Here is an 18180-nt window from a genome sequence, read left to right as displayed (position 1 = left end):
GAAGAAGTACAATGCCAAAAGTGACATCATTTCAAGCTTCATGGAGACTTTTTAAAGACAAGTTAAGAGATACTCAGTTTAAATGTATATCCCAAATTTAAAGCCAAAAGAAAGAAATCATGGAATCATAGTGGATAATTCTCTGAAAAAATCCACTCAGTGTGAAGTGGCTATCAAAAAACAAACAAACATAGAATGTTGGAGTTCATTAGGAAGGGGATAGATAATAAGACAGAAAATATCATAGTGCATCTATATAAATCCATGATAGACTCACATCTTGAACACTGCATGAAGAGTAGTGCTCTCTTCTAAAAAAACAAATGGAAAAGAGACAGAAAAGAGCAATAAAATGATTAGGTGTATGGAACAGATTCAATATGAGGAAAGATTTAACAAGATGGACTTTTCCACTTCAAAAGCAGACCCTAAGGGGGCATGTGTTAGAAGTCTATAAAATTGTGACTGGTGTGAAAAAAGTAAATAAGCATGTGTTATTTTACTTTCCCACAATATAAAAATTAGGGACCATCAAATGAAATTTATGGGCAGCAGCTTTAAAACAAGGGAAAAGGAATTATTTCCTGACACAGTGCACAGTGGAACTCAGCCAGACGCGGTTTTGGAGAAGTTCAAGTGTATAAGAGGGTTCAAAAAAGAACTAGATCAGTAAATGGAGGATAGGTCCATCAATGGCTATTATCTAGGATGAGCAGGAATGGTGTCCTTAGCCTCTCTTTGCCAGAAGCAGGGAATGAGTGACAGACAATGGTTCTCTTAGGCCATGTCTACATGACAGGCTTATTTCAAAATAAGATATAACATATATAAACACAAAGGCTGTGTCTACACTGGCACAAATCCTCGAAATGGCCATATTTAGAAGATTACTAATGAGGCACTGAACTGAATATTCAGCGCCTCACTAGCATTAGGATGCTTCCGGCCCTGGCGCTTCGAAAGCGTGCGGCTACGCGGGGGCCCTTTTTGAAAGGACCCACACCTTTTGATATCCCCTTATTCCACTCAGTGGCCAGCCAGAAGCCACAAAAGCAAACCCACAGACTTCTTAGCTGCTATACTAGCCCAGACCAATACCCCCCAACTTAAGGTCAGAGGCTCTTAAGCCTGTTTCACCCAACACCACATGGATTCTTCCAGACCCCAAAGGACCTATCCCCAGATCCTGTTCCATATATACTTGGATCTTACCCAAATAACACACTCACCACTTCTTTAGATCTAATATCTAAAGATTTATTAATACAAAAGAAAAAACAGGGTTAGAGAGAAGAATTGTTAAAGCATTGCTTTACATGCATTAGTCATGATGCATGCCAGCAATGTTATTTGCTGATTCTTGAGAATCTCTGCAAGTTCATTTCAGGCTGCATAGCTTCAGTCATTGGAGCATTGTAGATCCGGCCTGCTGGCATCCACATGCTGGGACATGGACCCTTGGAGATCACAAGAAGATAGATCCAAGATGCACACTGTGAAATCCACATCATCCCTCTGAGGGATGGGCCCCAAGTCCAGACAGTCTTAACTCATGAGGACTGATGAACAAAGAAGGTACCTTCCAGGACCTATCTTATAGTTTTTCATATGCAGAGGGAAAGTTCCATTCTTTTCCATAGGCCTTGGCTTACCACCTGACCAGGTAGGTCACTGTGCTGAGTTTCGATTCGTTGCAGTCCCAGTGGAAAGACCCCACCATCACAAAAGAGGTGTTGGTCATCTGGGCCTTTGTTCAGTCTATTGTCCTGGCTGAGGTGGAGTCCCACCTCCCATTTTGAATTTCAGCATCAAAACATTTCTCACACAGCTGCAGAGCTAAAAACCTATAACTTTACATACATACATGATACAGACACACAAGTAGCATACATAGATTCAGGGCACCATCAGATTTCATTTGACACCTCACTTGGCATGCTTAACACAATATTTGGGGCCACTAGTCACACTGGGGATATAAAATGGTTTCCAGATCCAATATGAAAGTCCAGTGACATGATAACTCCCCAACATGGAGCCGGAGCTGCCCCCAGGCATGCAGGCTGACCCTCAAACCTTCGAACCCAACCCCAAGGATGTCAGACGTACCCTCCTTGGGTATCTGGGGGAGCGGAGCCAGTAGCTGGTGTCTGCCAGCTGTGGACTGGACCCCTTGCCCTACAGATGTGGCATCTGGACACCAGTGAGGACTGGGGGGACCACATCATCCTGAAGCGCTGGGGAAACCTGCAATGGCTCCAGAATGTCCAGATGATGAAAGCCACCTTCCTTGAGCTCTGCATGTGGCTCACCCCTGCCCTGCAGCGACGGGACACAAACTTGAGGCCTGCTGTCCCCCTGCAGAAGTAGGTCACCATTGCCCTGTGGAAACTTGCTACGCTGGACAGCTGCCAATTCATGGGGAACCAGTTTGGCACGGGGAGTGGGAAGGTCAACCGGCTGGGTCCTACTAATGGAGGTATGGGGGTCCTGGGCCAGTGAGCCGCAGCGGGTGCGGGGACAGGATGGGCATCCCTGGAGAATGGGGGGAGGGTTCAAGCCCCACCTTGGAGGCTTCCCTCTGTCCTGCCCATACAAAGCCCAGCCAAGTGAATGCAGGGACTTGCTGGCCATGAAGGTGGGGAGGGGTCTGCAGGGGAATCAGAAGATGCCTTGGCACCCCAGTGAGTCCCACTTCATCCTCCCCCCCAAACACACAAGTGGTCAGGGCCAAAAATAGCATCCCGCTGCACAGGGTCATCCACATGGCAGGTGTGGACGCCATCATCGTGGGGTTCAGTGCCCTAAGCTTCCACAACTGGAGAGTGAGAGAGAGAGTGTGTGTGTGTGTGTGTGTGCGCGCTATTGATGGGACACATGTCCCCACCTGTGCTCCAGACCCAGGGGCATCCAGCTACATAAACCACAAGGGATACTTCTCATGCTCCTGCAGGCCATGACCAACCACTGGGGCCAGTTGCTCATATCATTGTCGGGTGGTCGGAGAAGGTGCATCATTCCTGAATGTTCCAGAATTCTAGCATGTCCCAGTGGCTGCACGCTGGGTTACTTGTCCCAAATCGCACCATCATGTCGGGGGTGTGAACATGCCGGTGTGCCTGGTGTGGGACGCCATTTATCCCCAGACCACCCTCAACCGCTTCCAGGAGATATTCAATGCCTGACTGACTGGGGCCTGTGTGGCGGCAGAGAGCGCTACCTTGAAGGGACATTTTAGATGTCTCCTCACCTGCCTGGGCCTTGGGAACTATAACACCACCTGCAGCACCCCTGGGGTCGTGTGCCTGGGAGCAGCGCAGCACATGGTCCCATGTGCACCAGTTGCTGCATGCGCTGTGGCCAGTCAGGGCCAGATGTGCAACTGTGCCCAACCAGCTCCTCAGCTCTTTGCATGGGGGATGGTGAGGGCACTCACCAGATGGTCCCTCACCCATGTCTGATGATGACAGGGTGGCTTTGGTGCCTCACTCTGGTCCCAGACGTTGTTGGCTGGCCTCCTCCACCTCCTGGTCACTGTCTGTGAGCTCCTTCTCCTCCTCAGTGTTGCTCTCCCTGGGGTGAGCGACAACCAGCAGCTCTTGGCCCGATTCCACCACCACGGGATACAGTAGAGCTCCTGGTAGTAGGGGCAGGTGGCTGGTGCTGCCCCAGCAGAGGACTGACATTGCCTGGACTTGGCATAGGCCTGGCAGAGCTCTTTGACCTTCATCCACAGCTGCTCATGGATGAGGAGGTGGCCCATTTCCGCCAGGCTGGTGGACGTGTGGTTGTAGATGGCCACATGCCTGTACTGCGTGCAGAGATCCTGGAGGTTAGCCTCCTCCCCACAAACCTCAATGAGGTTCCAGGTCTCCACACCCAACCAGGAAGGGGCCCAGCTGCTCACATGGTGCAGAAGGAAGAACACTAGTACCATCACCTGCCACCCTTTGCTATGTGCTGCCGGCGGTGGCAGTGATGAGCCAGGTGTCTGGTCAGATGCCGCTGCTCTGTGGCCTTTCAGTCTGAAATTCAGTGCTGCCATGAGTAATGACACAGAAAGAAAGGGGGCAATGCTGCACAATGACAACCTTCCTTCTCCACTGCTGCTGGTGATGGCACTGCCTTTTCAGCTGCCCACCGTGAGAGGTGAAGCCACTGCCAGAATGGTGCAGAAGGAAGAGTGGCAATAAAATTCAGAGACACCCTTCCTTTTGTGGTGCTGCTGCTGGTAGTGGCACAGTCTTCTGAGGTAGGCACCTGGCCAGTGGCACTGGCTCTCTGGCCACCCACCACCAGCAGCAGTGCAGAAAGAGGGAAGCTAATACCATATCATTCCAAGCTTCCTTCTGTGCTGCACTGATGCTACTGGTGGCACTGACCTCTGATCTGTGTAACCTGCCAGTGGCCACTGCTCAGCTGCCGCCCAGATCCAAAAACAGTGCCACCACCAGAAGCAGTGCAACTGGAAGGGTGGCAATATCATACCACCGCAGCCTTCCTTCTGTGCTGGTGCTGGCAGTGATGCTGTCATCTGAGCTGAGCACGTGACTAAATGTCATTGCTCTCTGGCTGCCTAGCTCACAAAGTAGGGCTGCCGCTAGCAGCAGTACAGAAGGAAAGGTGGCAATAACATACCATGCCACCCATCCTTCTGTGTTGCTGCTTGTGGCATGGTTGCCACCCAGGCTGGGTGCCTGACCAGTTGCCACTGATTACTGGCCAGGCATCTTAGAAGGCAATGCTGCTGCCAGCAGTGACACACACAGGAAAAGGAAGCAACACCACAGCCTGCCACCCTTCCTTCTCTCCCACTGCTGGTGGTGGCTCTGCCTTTCCAGTTGCCTGGATTAGAAGACAGAGCTGCCACCAGCAGTGACACAGAAGGAAGGACAGCAATACCGTAAAATGCCACTCTTTGTTATGTGCTGCTGGTGGTGGCAGTTCTGCCTTCTGACCTGGATGCCTGGCCAGAGGCTGCTGCTCTGCAGCCTCCCAGTTTGGAATTCGGGGCTGCCATCCGCAGCAGCACAGATAGGGAGGCAATACTGCACCATTCCACTCTTCCTCCTATGTCACTACCAGCAACAGCACTCAATTTCCGTCTGCCTAGCTTGAAAGGTAGAGCTACCGCCAGCGATGGCACAGAAGGAAGAGAGGCAATACCACACAGTGCCACCCCTCCTTTTGTACTCCTGCTGGCAGCATGTAATATTACAGCGGTTTCTGTGCCAAACAGAGAGAGCCAATCCTGGGCAAATTGCCTACTACCAGGCCACTTACAGCCCAGGCTGGAATTTCCTTCTCAATGAGGCAAACCAAGCCAGCCCCAAGAATACCTCTGCCAGCCCCACTGGCCAGCCAGTGGCTATACAATCACACCCACAGATTCTCCAGCTGCTCCTAATGCCAGTCCTGCTTACTCAGGCGATAGGTTACGAAAACCTATTTCACCAAATCCCAACAGATTCTTCTGGGCCTCAAAGGGTCTAGCCACGTTCCCAGGTCAATACATACTTAGAATCACAGAATCCTAGGGCTAGAAGGGACCTTAGAACGTCATCTAGTCCAGCCCCCTGAATGGTGCAGGATCAACCCCAACTAGATAATCCCAGCCAGGACTTTGTCAAGCCAGAATTTAACAATCTCTAGGGGCAGAGATTTCACCACCTCTCTAGGCAAAGCATTCCAGTGCTTCACCACCCTCCTGGTAAAGTAGTTTTTCTTAATATCCAACTACACCTCTCCCTATGCAAGTTCAGACCATTGCCCCTTGTTTTGCCATCCATCATTACTGAGAACAGCCACTCTCCATCCTCTTTAGAGCCCCACTTCAGGAAGTTGAAGGCTGCCATCAAATCGTCCCTAACTCTTATCTTCTGCAAACTAAATAAGCCCAAGTCCCTCAGCCTCTCCTCATAGGTCATGTGCTCCAGCTCCCTATTCATTTGTGTTGCCCTCTGCTGGACCTGCTCCAATGCATCCAGATCCCTTCTATACTTAGATCTTACCCAAAACATCACGTGGTGCCATTCCTTTAGAATCTAAAATCTAAAGGGTTTTTTTAATAAAGAAAGAAAGAATAGGGTGTGAGACAAAAATTGTTTAAGTGATATATTACATACATCAATTACATCTATTGATACAGGATACAGTGATGTTATCAGCTGCTTCTCTTGAGGGTCTCTGAAAATACATCCCATGAGGGCTCTCCCCCGACCCCCTGCAATTCACATAGGCTTAGTTCATGAAGACTGAAGACAAAATGGTCACTGCCGGGGCATCCTTATAGACTTCCTTGTGGAGGGAGGTGGAACCCTTTCTTCTTCAGGTAGGCAATGGAAGAACACTTGACCAGGTGGCCCGTTGTGGCATTCTGCCAATGGCTGCATCCCAGACTACAAGTCACAAAGTCCTGAGATGTGTATTTGATGTCTGGGCCTCTGTCCCTTTGTTCAGCCCATGTCACCTGACTGGGGAGGTGACCACGCCTTCTATCGTGAACCTCAGCACTAAAACATTTCCAATGCAGGTATAAAGCCAATATCTATAACTTTACATACACGTATGATACAGGCATAGAAATAGCATAAACAGATTTAGGGCATAACCAGCTTTCATTAGACCCCTCAACTGGCCCATCTGGCACAAACTGTGTTGCAAACCCTAGTACAGTGATCAAAGAAATGGTTTTATACTTATGGGAAAGATCCAATAGCATCACGCAGGGACACTGCCTTCTGAGGTAGTCACCTGGATAGTGGCACCTGCTTTCTGGCTACCAGGTTTGGAAGACAGTGCTGCCATGGGCTATGGTGCAGAGGAAAGCATTGCAATACCACACTGTGCTGCACTTCCTTCTGCACTGCTATTGGTAGCAGCACTGACTTCTGAGCAGGGCAATCAAAGAGTAGTGGCTACACTCAGGACACCCAGCTCAGACTGCCTGAGGTGGCACAGACGTCAGAGTGACAATACCATACCAGGCCACCCTTCCTTCTGTGCTGCTGCTAGCAGTGACGCTACTGTAAGAGCTGGGCGGCTGGCCAGCAGCCACTGCTCTCCATTCATCCAGCTCAGAAGGCTGCCCCACCACCAGCAGCAGTGCAGAAGGAACAGTGGCAATACCATAACATGACACCTTTCCTTGGCTGGGTCTAGAGTGCCGAGAACTGTCAGCAAAAGATATGCAAATACGATTCACAATTTGTGTATCTCTTGGCAACAGCAGTGTTGGGAGAGGCTTTCCCAACATTTGGCCCATCCACATGGGGCCCAATGTCCAGGAAACCCCCTTTGCTGAAACATCCGTTCTTCTTCGTGCAACGAGGAAGACAGGGATGTCTGCAGAAGGCTCCCAGTGCAGCAGTTTAAACAGCCCTTTTCTAATGCTGCTGTCAGCAGCACTGGCATCTGAACCCGGGGCCCAGACAGTAGACACATACTCTCAAGCCAACCAGCTTGAAAGGCCAGGAAAAATCACAGACATTTTTTCATATTTCCAAAATCTACCCAGAGGATGACTTGAGAACCAAAACAGAGATCATAGCTGGGAAAACCTGAATGGCTAGTGACCCCACTCATGACTCCTCTACACTAGCCTTGTAACTCACTTTTAGGATGGGAGGTCCAGCTGGAGAAAGGCTGAACTTGGGAATTCATCAATGACCCTGAGACTGAACCTGGCCAGAACTTTCTGGCAGACCATTTTCCACGACTTCCACTGAACAGGTCATAGACAGGACCCTACTTAATTCACAATGCATTCTGGTCAGGTTCATGGCCAGGTTTTCCAAACTGGTCAGTTTCATGGCTTCACAGGTTGACATCTGAAATTTCATGGTGTTCTAACTACAAGGATCCTGACCCAAAATAGGATCAGAGGTGGAGTTTGCAAAGTTGTGGGGAAGGGTGTCCCAAGAATGCCACCTTCACTTCTGTGCAGCCTTCAGGGCAGGGCTAGAATAGATTCCACCCTCATTTCTGCAGTGCCTCTCAAGGTGGCTGTGATCTCCCCACCAAGAGTGACAATGTAGGGGAAGGGCAATTCCTGTCCCTTCCTAGCGTGACCAGAATAGCTGCTGGGTGCCCCAGGCACCTACCAGCACAGGGAGATCAGATTTCACAGTGCAGGGCAGACTTCATAGTCTGTGACACATTTTTCACAGCTGTGAATTGGACAGGGCCTAGTCAGATTTTCAGAGACCTTTTTCCCCCAGAGTGGTCTGCACTGGATATAAGTCTCCATTGGAATGATCTGGGACTGCTATGAAGACCAAGGGGAGGTCTTGGATTGCTTGTATTTGCTGTTTCTTTTCTTCCCAGCATCATGGATTAAGAACGCTGGCAGCCTGAGCTCAGGTTCTCATGAAAAAGCCATGAGGAAGCCCTCTTGGACTTTTCAAGTCTTCAGTAGGCTCATGTGGTATCACCTCTGTCCCTTTTCTTTTCACTGGGGGGTGGATTTCATCATCAAGTGCCCTTGCCCTATTTATAGCCATGAATGATCCTTGCCATTTGGCCAGCAGATTTGACTTCAAGGTTGGAAGGAACAACAAACCCTTTGCCTGGATTTCAATTTCCACATTTGGGCCCACTGTTGTCAGACTGTGCCTTGTTCTGAGATTGCAGCACATTCTGCCACTGAAAAGCCTACAGGGGCTCCTAGCTTTCCCTCTGAAAGAACAGCATTGTATCACGTTGTGCTAGGAGTTCCTGGGCCTGACTCCTCCCATATCTTGTGGAGGACATCCCGGATCCTGGGGGGCTGTCTCTCATACAGCAGATCCAATGAGTATTTGTAGTAGTTATTCCTCTTTATTCGGCACTGGTGAGGCCACATCTGCAGTATTGTGTCCAGTTTTGGGCCCCCCACCAGTATAAAAAGGATGTGGATTTGCTGGAGCAGGTTCAGCGGAGGTCAACACAAATGATTAAGGGTCTGGAGCACAAGACCTAAGAGGATAGGCTGAGGGATTTGGGCTTGTTTAGTTTACAGAAGAGAAGACTTAGGGGTTGGGGGCCACTGACCCACATAAAAATCAGTCAGGGGCCACACACCAGTGAAAAACAAAACAAAATAAAACTAGCTCCCCACTCCCCCATTGGCCACCAAAGGAGAGAAAAAGAGACCACTCAAAGACACGGACCTCAACTGAGAAGCAGGAAGATAAAGACTTTCCCCTCAGGCTCCAGCCCTGTAGGAGCAGGGGCCAGAGGGAAAGTACAGAGGATAAGGCTTATACCCAGAGCCAATTAACTGCTCCGAGGGCCCATGGCTAGTGGATTTTGTGGGCTCCTTTAGGTTCTGGGGTGGAGCCAAAATGACTCCAGTGCACAGGAAGAGAGCGTGCCACCTCTCTAGCCAAGCTGGCAGAAGTCCCTGCAGTCAGGTTCCCTGGGCCCTGGTGCAAAATGCACACTGAGGGCTCAACCCAGGGCTGTCCTATCTTTTTTCATCAGGGACCACACGGCAATTTTTTTTACATGGTCTGGGGCCAAACACACAATATCCCCAAACCAAACCCCCTGTACAGGCTTAAATTCCTCGCAGTGCCAAACCACACTCCCCCACTTCCACCAGCCTTAAACCCCCCCTGCAGCCTCAAACCACCCCCGGCCTTAAACGCCCCTGCAGCCTCAAACCGCCCCAGCCTTAAACCCCCCCTTATCCCCAAACCGCCCCCCATCTGCCCCCAGGCTTAACCCCCCCTCCACAGCCCCAAACTGCCTCCCCAAAGCCAGAATGAACTTACCTGGGAGCTCCGCATGCTGCCGCCACCCGCTGCTCCTTCACCAGGCTCTTTCCTCTTCACCGCAGCTGCATGGCTCACCACAGCCTCCAGCTCTGCCCATGAACATTGTGGCAGGGGCAGCTCCTAGCGTTCTGTCACACTGAAAGAATAGGATTCAATTTAATTGGTGTAACAGTCAGGCAGACAGAGGAGGTGTCAGGCAGCAAAAGCAGGAGCTGCAAATGGCTCTTTAAAGAGCCACATGTGGCTTGGAGCTGTCCAGCCGCTTTTTAAACAGAGCACCTCTCCGAGCTCAGCAGACCAGATTAAAAGGCTCTGCAGGCCATGTTTTGGACACCCCTGGTTTAACCCTTGTGGCCCTTACTATAGCCAGGGGACAGGAGACAGCTGGCTTATGTCAGTTACCAGCAGCAGTCTGGAGATGTTAGCTGCCTTTCTACATTGTGCAGGCAGGAAGGGACAAGCTGCTTCTAGCTATAGGGGAATAGAGGTGGCAGGGAAAAGATACATACATCTCTTAGAGCTGGAAGGGACCTTGGGAAATTGTTGAGTCCAGTCCCCTGCCCTTTTGGCAGGACCAAGCACCTTCCCTGAGAATTTTTATTTTTAATCTATTTGCCCCAGACCCCTAAATGGCCTCCTCAAGGATTGAATTCACAGCCCTGGGTTTAGTAGGCCAAGGCTCAAACCACTGAACTATCCCTCTCTCCTGGAAAAGGGTGGACAGATCTCCCCTACCACCACCCCACCCCATTTTACTGGAAGACACTCCCATCCCTTTCCCTCTCACACAGTGTGGAAAGACTGATGTTTGTCACATTCTGGTGCAAACTGTGAGAGAAATCTGGACAGAGGGTCCTGTGACCCTGCCTACCCTGCCACGTTGTGTTGAGAAGACATGGCACCAGATACCAGGAGAGGAGTGTCTGTCCCAGGGGCCCAGCCAGGCATGCAAGGTGGAGAGCATCAAGTAGGGAGGTGTATGGGAGTGTGTGTGTCACTACTTCCCATGCAAACCTTAAAGATAAGTAGGTAAATAAAAAGACTCCAGCTACACAGTGTTTCTTTTTAAGGGGGAATCAGTCAATCGGATGTTAATTTGAACATTTGTACTGCGTAGTTCTGGAGCTTGCTTGAATATGAGTAATTTTACCAGGTGTCCCATATTCAGCACAGAAAAATATTGTCACCCTTCTTAAGGTTTTATAAGACACAGCAAATTTACTTAAAACTGTTACAAATACAATGAAATATATTTGTATTTTTTTCTGAATAGTTTAGAAGAAGCAAATACTTAGTAAGTAAATGATATGTGTCCTTTTTAGACCCTGATTCTGCAATCATTTATGTAGGTGCTTAATTTTACTACTGTAATTCCACTTATTTAAATGAGACTATTCACAGTAACAAAGTTAAGCAAATGCATAAGTTTTAGCAGAATCAGGATCTTAAAATGGTACACAGAAATCCCACTACAACGAAGGAATGGCTTCTAACATTTGAGAATCACCTATCTCATTTACTGTTGTTTATATAATACCAAAGATGAACATGACACCTTGCAATATAAAAATGGATTCACTGGCCTAAAGAACATACACAAGATTTCTATTCAGCTACCAGAGTAATATGAGCTGCTAGAAAGTTTTAGAAGGACAAAATGAGTCCATACTGATTAGAAGCCTATAATCAGTAAAACAAGTCCCTGGGATATTTCAGATCTTGTCCAAGATGCTAGCACTGTCATATGAGAATTGTTTTTTTTTTCTTGTGTTATGTGCACCACTGCCCTCTGCTGGATACATTTGTCAGATGTATTCAATTGTTTGTACATTAGAACCTCAGAGAACAAGAAGAAGTCTTGTGGCACTTTATAGACTGATATATTTTGGAGCATAAGCTTTCGTGGGCAAAGACCCGCTTCATCAGATGCATGAGTGCGGGGGTGGTTTCAGAGGGGTATTTAAAGAGTGGGGTCCCAGTAAGAGGGAGGCCCAGAGCTGACAAGGTCTATTCAGCAAGGTTTCCACTTGCTGAATAGACCTTGTCAGCTCTGGCCCTCCCTCTTACTGGGACCCCACTCTTTAAATACCCCTCTGAAACCACCCCCGCACTCATGCATCTGATGAAGCGGGTCTTTGCCCACGAAAGCTTATGCTCCAAAACATCTGCCAGTCTATAAGGTGCCACAAGACTTCTTGTTGTTCTAAAAGCTACAGACTAACACGGCTACCTCTCTGATACCAGAACCTCAGAGTTACTTCTTCCTCCTTGGTCATCACTAGATGAGTAGGATGTCTTCATGTCACCCTCCTACTTGTGAGTCCATTGATAGCTGATCAGCCCAATTTGGAGCCGCAGATCTTATCACAGAAGAGGCAGGTGTTGGTAGCTGTTGGAGGGGCATGGACTAGTTTTTGATGCTTTCTTCGTCTCCTCCCAAGAGATATTTACCATTCTCCTGAGGCAGCATTGATGGTATTGTTCAAGTGCCTTTAAATGATGCTTGGATGTTATCCAGGTTTCACATGCACACAGAAGCACTGGAACAACCACTGCATGGTATAGAGGAGCTTTGTCTTGGGACAGATGTCCCAGTTCTTGAAGATGCTTTGTCTCATATGGGTGAAAGCAGAGCTTGCATGGCTCAGACAATGCTGGGTTTCCACATTGATGTCGACTTCAGAGGAAAGATGACTTCCAAGATATACAAAGCGCTCCACATTTTCCAGCAGTGAAGGGTGAAGGGTCATGGTGATGAAGATGCACAACAGTGATGGGGCAATGACACACCCTTGCTTGACTCCTGTTTTGACCTCAAAGGGGTCGCTTTGTGATCCGTTGTTGCTCAATACTGTGGCAGTCATGTTGTCATGAAGCAGCTTTAAGATGCTAATGAATTTTTCTGGGGCAGCCAATCTTTGAGAGGATGGTCCACAAGGCACTATGAGTGACTGAGCTGAATGGTTTTGTCAGGTCAATGAAACTCATATGTAAGTCTTAGTTGCGTTCGCAACATTTTTCTTACAGTTGCCGGGCGGTGAAGATCATGTCCGCTGTTCCTCGGAATGGTCACAAGCCACACTGGGCTTCTGAGAGAATTTCTTCTGAGAGTGGCAGGAGTAAGTTTGCAAGGCCTTGAGCTAAGATTTTCCCTGCTGTTGTCCAGAGAGAGATGCCACGATAGTTTCCACAGGATGACTTGTCGCCCTTCTTGAAAAGACTGATGATCAGTTGATCTCTGAAATTTTGTGGCTGTGTCCAGTTGGGTGTAGAACTTCTCCTTCACAGGATCTTCAGCTTCCAGAGTTGGTGCATAAGCACTCATGAAAGTTACCTGTTGGTTTTTGGCAGGCTTCAGGTGCAAAGTCATGAGACGCTCATTCATGCTGACAGGGACTTCAGATAGGATCTTGGTCAGTTTGTTTTTGATGGCAAATCCTACTCCAAGGATTAATTTTCTTCCTTTGAGGTTCCCTTCCAGAAAAATGTGTCCCCTCTGCCTACCCCTCTTAGCTGTCCTTCTTCTGGCCTACATGTTTCTGCCAGGGCAGCTACATCGATGTTGAATAAGTCACAGCTCGTGGGCAATAACTGCCATGCATCTTTCAGATCGCTCACTCTCTGGGTTGTCCATTAGAATTCGAATATTTTATGTTCCAGCGTTTACTGTCCGATTTTGACCGTATGGAGATGAACCCACTGGACGTGGTTATCCAGTCAGCAGGGTTGAGGTGCACTATGTTTAGGGCACCTTTTCTAGCATCCTTCCATGTGGGGCGAGCAAAGTGAATCCTAAATAGGGCTGCTCAGTTGTGGAGGCATAGGCCGGACAGTTCTACCACCTCAGTCCTCGAAATGGAACAACTAATACGTACATCCACTGCCTACATGCTGGTTCATGACTAAAAGCTTCACAATCTTGCTCCCATCCCCATTCACCAGTTACTGTAGGGCTTAAGTTTAGGAGAGTAGTACACAGAGGAAGACACTGATGTGTGACTTTTTTTAACGTTGGGGGACTGTTGCACTGCAGCCACCACACAGTTCTTGACAGATAGGAAGCTCAGCTCCAATGGCGTGGAATCCATGACAACTGGGAGTCTCCTGTCCACTGCAGGCTTCATCCACCTTCACAGCCATTGTGGCATTACCCTTGCTATCCTCCACCTGTTGCGCTATTGAGGACTTCTAGGATCGTTCTTTGTCTGGACCCTCCCCCTTGATCTTGCTGCCATGGGTGACCCTGCTGGGAGTACAAGACTCCCTATGGCATCGCTCTCAGGTCCTTTGGAACACCCAAGCCCACTCACCACGATTCGGAGAGTAGCAGAACCTCACAGTTACAACCACCTAAGGATTGGTAGTTGTTCCTAATTCTAAAAACACCTATAATTCTGAACAAAATGTTATGGTTGTTTTTTCAACAGTTTACAACCGAACATTGACTTCCTAGAGCTTTGAAACCTTACTATGCAGAAGAAAAACGTTACTTTTAACATCTTAATTTACATGAAGCGTGAAGAGAAACAGTTTCTTTAGCTTACCATTTTTTTAACACCTTCCCCCTCTTTTTTGGAAATTTGACATTTGACTCAGTATTGTACATTATTTAAAAGTAGTCATTCTTCTACAGAAGGATTTTCCCACAAAATTACAAAGGGAGACAGGTGAATGGGAATTCATTTCCAAGTCTGACAACCTTAACTTGGGCCTGAATGGAGATCTTAGCTGGCTTATGCATTACAAGGGGAATTTCCCCACCTTTGCTAGTTACATCCAACAAATCCAACTTAATTTGCTTCATTAACTTGTATTGTCAATGACAGGCTTGTATCTTAATAATGTTTGTCTACATCTTTTGCTAAGAAAAAAAGCAATTCCTGCCTCACGCTTCGTTTCATTCCCTGACCAAATGACTTCACAACCGCACATCTCTCCCAATGCCATCCAATGCATCTCCGCCAGTCCAAGTCTATCGCATCGGTAGCTCTCCATCTCCTTCCAAAGCAGCTCTAATTTTCCAATTGCCCGCAGTGTTTGGACATTCCATGTTCCATTTGATAGCATGTGTGTTAGTTGTAATCTTCTTTCGGTAGCCAACTTATTGACCCAACCATGATCACTTGACTTGTGTCGCGGACCTTGTTTATCCGGACAACACGTGAGTCAGTATCAATGATGGTAGTGAGATTCAAAGCAAAACCGTTCAACATCTCAGTCATTCAGATCTATGCACCCACATCAGACAATACGGAGGAAGAGATTGATCTATTTTAAAAGGACTTGACAAAGACGCTGGAAGAGATACCAAAGAGAGATGTGTTGATCATTGGAGGAGATTGGAACGCGAAGTTCGGAGCAGATAATGAAGGTTGGGAGAGAGTCATGGGAAGGTTTGGATATGGAGAAAGAAACAAATGAGGCAAGAAACTACCAGAGTTTGCTACGGGGCATGGAATGGTGATCTGCAACATGAGATTCCAACAAAAGGACTGTAGGAAACGGACATGGCGATCGAATTACAAGAAGTTCAAGAACATGATAGATATGATTTTGACAAGAAGAAGATGGGTAACATCAGTACAGCAGTGTCGAACTTTCCAAGGAGCGGTTATAGACTTGGACCACAGTGTAGTGATCACGAACATCTGGTAAAACTCAAGAGAAAGTGTAAGACACAGTTTAAGAAGAGGAGAGGTGTGGCGAGGCTAGGTGAGGAAGAAATAGGGAATGCATACAGAGCAGCGCTTGAAGAAAAGATTCGGAATGCGGCCACAGAGAAAGACCAAGATTAGAGAGTCAAAGGGATAGCCATGGCAATAAGAGAGGCAATTAAGCAGACTGTTCTGGAAGAAGAGAAGATTAGTAAGAAGTGGATTATGCAGGAGACACTGAAGTTGGTCCAAGAGAAGAGAGCGTTGAGGATCAGAAGGGATGTTTCTGAAAGGGTGGAACAGCAATATAGGGTGAAATACAATGAGGTAAGGAAAGTGGCCAGAAAGGATAAGGCAAAATGGTTAAAGGAACAGTGTGAAGATATAGAGAGGTATTACAGTGAATGTAAGACCAGGGAGGTGTATAAGATGAATAGGCAGTGGCAGCCAAAGCAGATGGTGATCAAAGACGAGAACAAAGAGGTGCTCATGAACAAGGACAAGATTGTGCACCAATGGACGAAATGCTGCACCAATCTATACAAAGCACAGTTGGACCAAAGTGTCTCAGATAGACTGATCAAAAAACTGAAAGAGATATCTGCACTAAGCATCAAGACCGAGACCAATATTTTGAAGGAGAAAGTAGTCAGAGCAGTGAAACGACCAAAGAACAACAAAAGCCCTGGAAATGATAATATCACAGAAGAGATGATCAAATACAGCAGAGAAAGTATGATTCAGGAAATACCCCGACTACGTAATATAGCATGGAAAGAAGAGAAGGCACCTAAGGAATGAACAAGATCTGTACTAGTGACAATATCCAAAAAAGGAAGTATATCAGAATGCAATAACTACAGAACAATAGCCCTAATGAGTCATCTAGGCAAGCTGCTGCTGCTGAAATTGATGGAGATACTAAGATTGCAGGTAGAATATCTAGTGGATGAGCAAGCAGGGCTCAGGAAAGATAAAAGTACCATACAGCAGATAATGGCACTAAGATTGATAGTGGAGAAAGCTCGACAAAAGAGCAAGAACATCTACACTTGCTTCATCGATTTTTCAGAAGGCATTAGACAGTACAGATCAGAAAGTGACTTGGGCGGTGTTGAAGTCATACGGAGTGGATAGCAGACTGATACGGTTGTTGAAGGATATCAGTGACCGTGCAGAGGCAGTGGTGAGAATGTGCAGAGAGATGGGAAACTGGTTTATAACGAGTAGAGGTACGAGACAAGGAGATCCAATATCGCTGAGTATCTCCATCACACATCTAGAGAGAGCGATGGACAAGATCAAGGAAGAGGTAGAAGGGATATCTTTGCACGGGAAAAGAATTAACAACTTGAGGTTCGTGGATGATATAGTTACCATTGAGGAAGATGAGGGGAAGCTAGCAAAAATGGTGCAGGTGCTAAATAAGGAAGGGAAAAGGTGCAGACTGATTATGAACGCTGGTAAAACAAAACAATGGTATTTGGAGATAAGGAAATAGGAAGGAAGAGCACTGTAGGTGGGATTGAACTACAGAACGTAGAGAAGTTCACATGTCTGGGGAGCCACATATGTTCTAGACTGTGAGATGGAAATACTGACTAGAATAGCGAAGGCAAGAGCAAGTTTGAATGCAATGGACAAGATCTGGAGAAGCAAAACAATTAGCTTAGAAACAAAGCTGAGCATCTTGAAAACATGCATTCAGCAGTGTGTTGTATGGATGTGAGACATGGATGATAATGAAAAATTCAAAGAGAAGGATATTGGTGCTCAACAGTTGTTATAGAAAGATCCTGAGAATAGGATGGATGCAGAAGGTCACCAACAAGGAATTATATACGAAGATATATTTGAAAGAGAACTTTCTGCGGAAGTATCAGAGAGGCAGCTGTGTTAGTCTGTATCTTTGAGAACAACAAAAAGTCCTGTGGCACCTTATAGACTAACAGATATTTTGGAGAATAAGCGTTCATGGGCAAAGGCCCGCTTCACCAGATGCAATGAATGGGGGGAGAGATAGCTCAGTGGTTTGAGCATTAGCCTGCTAAACCCAGGCTTGTAAATTCAATCCTTCAGGAGCCCATTTAGGGATTAGGGCAAACAGATGTCAGGCAGGGTGCTTGGTCCTGCCAAGAGGGCGGGGGACTGGACTAGATGACCTCGCAGTCTTCCTTCCAGCTCTAGGTGATGTGTAGCTCCAATTATTTATTTACTTTTTTTATTTATAAGACTTCTTGCTGTTCTCTTCTGCAGAAGGTTACACAGCAGAAATAACAGCTTTCAGGCATATTTGCACAATGAATGATGAACAAAAAATCAAGACCATGGTATTCAGCCCGATGGACAGTTCAAATAGGAGAGGCAGACCCCAGAGAATGGGCAGATGATATAGTAGATTGGTGCAGAGCTAGTCCACAGGAGATAAGCCACTCCGCACCGGACAGGGAAAGATGGAAGGAAGCAGGGAGGCGAGAGACACCAGCAGGCGCTGAGCCCACGGTTGTTGACAACGATGATGAATAATTACAGGTGACCCCTGTTGCCCTCTCCCCTCCCTGGGTTCTGTCTGCCCTCCTCGCTTTTTACTTGTGGACACGGGCTTTGCCAAGGGCAGCGGGCGACCTAAGAAACTGGTGTCTGACGTGCCCCAGGACCGCTTGCTATTCGCGCACCTCTACAAGCCAGCCGAGCCCGGGCCTGCGCAGCGTCCCTGCCAACCACCGCGCAGCACCCCCTGTCCCCCCGCACGGCACCAGACGACCCGT

General features: G+C 47.6%; 1 long non-coding RNA gene across 2 annotated transcripts; it reads right to left on the bottom strand.

The window, feature by feature from the left end:
- Nucleotides 1-3761: 3761 nt before the first annotated feature.
- LOC142006652 (uncharacterized) lies at nt 3762-18176 on the bottom strand. 2 transcript variants are annotated; one of them, XR_012643708.1, is made up of 3 exons: nt 18088-18176; nt 9756-9894; nt 3762-3811 (listed from the first exon to the last, which is right to left on the bottom strand). It is a non-coding gene; the product is annotated as an uncharacterized LOC142006652 (long non-coding RNA). The 2 variants fall into 2 exon arrangements; XR_012643702.1 differs by lacking the exon at nt 3762-3811 and adding an exon at nt 6212-6398.
- Between the last annotated feature and the right edge of the window lie 4 nt (nt 18177-18180).

Source organism: Carettochelys insculpta, chromosome 1, assembly GCF_033958435.1.
Source record: "Carettochelys insculpta isolate YL-2023 chromosome 1, ASM3395843v1, whole genome shotgun sequence".
Taxonomy (NCBI): Eukaryota; Metazoa; Chordata; order Testudines; family Carettochelyidae; genus Carettochelys; species Carettochelys insculpta.
The sequence above is the reverse complement of the archived record's forward strand: the minus strand, read 5'-3'. Positions and strand labels throughout refer to the sequence as shown.